The sequence below is a fragment of the Cyprinodon tularosa genome, unplaced genomic scaffold (assembly GCF_016077235.1).
Source record: "Cyprinodon tularosa strain WSP-4 unplaced genomic scaffold, ASM1607723v1 ctg468, whole genome shotgun sequence".
Taxonomy (NCBI): Eukaryota; Metazoa; Chordata; class Actinopteri; order Cyprinodontiformes; family Cyprinodontidae; genus Cyprinodon; species Cyprinodon tularosa.
This window is the reverse complement of record NW_024039194.1, coordinates 554,986-557,711: the sequence shown is the minus strand read 5'-3', so window position 1 is coordinate 557,711 and position 2,726 is coordinate 554,986.

Below are 2,726 nucleotides of genomic sequence, written 5' to 3'. Positions count from 1 at the left end.
GAAAATGGTATCGAGTATCGAATATTTTCCTTAGTATCGGTATCGAGTTAAAAAGTTTAGTATCGTGACAACCCTAGCTCCTTCTCTTGCTTTTTATGCTCCTGTAGATCCTTTGCTACTCGAACATGGACCTCTTTCTGTGCCCTAATCTTTGAGAGTGAAACCAAACAGAGAAATTAAACTGCCTGTGATTGATTCTTGTTTCAGGAAATCTCCCCTTTCAGACATTTCTGTCTTCTTCTTTGTTGCGGCTATTTTGTGTTTTTTAATCACATTATAATTGATTATTTTAATTTCTAAAACTGCAAAATGTGAAAAGCTTGAAGTTAAGAAAATTCCACTTTGCATTGTGTGTGATTACTTTGTAAAATTCAGTTTTGAGATAAAAACAAGGATTCATTTCACCAGAACCATGTGTGCACAGCATGCTGGGGTTCAGTTTAGACTGCTGAGAAGTTAAAGACATAAAAATGAGTTTGGAGTCATAAATAGCTTTAACATGCCAGGAGAGATTTTATTTCCAGGAAAATCAATATTTGGGTGAGTTTGCCAGTCATGCTACACTGCTGAGGCCTTCCTGAGTCAGAGTAATGCAGAGTGGGAGGCAGTGACAGTATATTGACATCTGGATGTCTGGTTGACTAATGGGGGCCCGGCAGAGTGAGGATGGCTTCTCTTCTCCTTCCCGTCCGATGCTAGAGAAGGTCATCATTCATACAGACCAAGAGAAAGGGGGGAGGGGTGCCTCTCCAGGAGGGACAGACAGCCTATGAGGGCTGAGCACTGGTGACACAGCCCAAAGGGGAACTCACCACCAAAACGGTGGAAGGTCAGGGCTGTTAAAAGTAGATTTGCTTTATTTTCACTCTCTTTTGACATCATCCAGCAAAGGTTTGATTTAGTTCAGTTAAATCATGATGGTAGAGTGGCTCAAGTTATTGTGAGCTATCTGCTATAGGCTTAGGTTGCTGGAGGACATAACGGACCCCTTTTCATCATTGTTTCATTCCATCTCTATTCTCCCACTCTGCAGAATCTATTAGTTCAATCTCTAACGTTCTGCTCTCTCTGCTTTTTCTCATAGTATCTTCATCTGGTCTGTTCCTGTTTGGCTGTGACTCCATCCTGGAGAGAAATATCAGCTGTGCTGCTGCCATCAACACCTTTAGATTATAGATGATAGAGCTGGGCCCTCTTTTTCAGTCTTTATTCCCATTTCTCTCCTTGACATTGCTATGGGCTCAGCTTCTATCATGGCTAACTGGGTGTTAGCTAGGGGGTCCACAGAGGTACTGCATGGGGGTCACAAAAGTTTAGGTTTATTAAGCTTTTTTTTTTTTTATTCCTGCTGCATTTTTTTTCCACTAATTGAAATGTCCTTAAATACACAAGTATTCAACACTCTGTATTAAACAGATAAATGAAGGCAGAAGATGTCTTTCAGTCCTCAATGCTCACATTCAGCGACACTCAGGAGCTATTTTAAGCTGACACCGTTTCATTCACAACACCTGTCCCATCAAGCAGGAACCAGAAATTCTTTAATAATCCCAGGGCAAAATTACTTTCATTACATTACTCCATCTGTAATGGAGTGACTATAGGACCAGTTTGATAGAACACTATTTCATACAATATATTGTTGTGCCATATGCCATGATCATACTTTTTGGACATTGGGAACCAGTATTCTCGACAGGATGACCAGAGGTTTGAAGCTGAATGATTTTTGTTAATAAACTCTTATATGTTGAACAGAAGTTGTGGTGAATTTATTCCATGTATGTGCAGAATTAGCTGTTTGACCATGATTAGAGCTCGAATCACTCTTTCATCTATTGTTCTAACACACAGTTAGTAGGACTGTGTGTCATAAACAATATATAACAGCCGAAACAATATCTGATTAAATATTTACCCCCCCTACCGGGGAGGGCAATGAACATCTTAAAGTATCAAATACAAATTCCCAGCTGGCTGGGAATAGAATTGAACATAAATTCACAGCAATATGTAATTAGGGGGTCCCCACTCCATCTCGCCATCAGTTTGGGGTTCCTTGGCCTGGAAAACGTTGAAGATCCCTGTCCTAGAGGGTTCTTTCCCCTTCAACCCGTCAGAAGGCCGCTCACACTAGAATGGAGTTGTCATTACTCTCTTATCACCATGGCTCTGGGCTTAAAATGAATTTGGAAAAAATAAAAATAAAAAAATCACGCAGTTCATAAACTAAATCTAAAAAGCTTGAAAGGAAAAAAAATCTGTAAAGGAAAAAAAATAAATAAAATATATATATATATATATATATATATATATATATGTATAAAAAGATCTGACAGAAAAGCAAAATGATCGTTAAAATTGTTTTTGGTTGACAGGTTTTTCCAGGTTTCATTTGTTGATTGCATTTTTTTTCCAAATTTTTATGAACACAAACTGCGGAACATGCATATCTGTGTTGCTCTGTTTCTTTGCAGTCTCTTTTCTACTAATCAACAATGAACAAATCTCTACTTTTAGTCTGCTGTTCAATAGTTACTCCCAGTTTTTGCTCTGTTCAGAGGATTTGACCTTTTTGTTAAATATATGAATTTGGTTCTATTGTGGCCATAAGAAGTAACCATGGTTACAAAAGTCAAGTAGGTAAACAAAGAAAGCATCCCTTATCAGACCAACCCCATCAGTCTGAAACATCAAGTTTACAAGAAAACGAACCATGAAAAAAG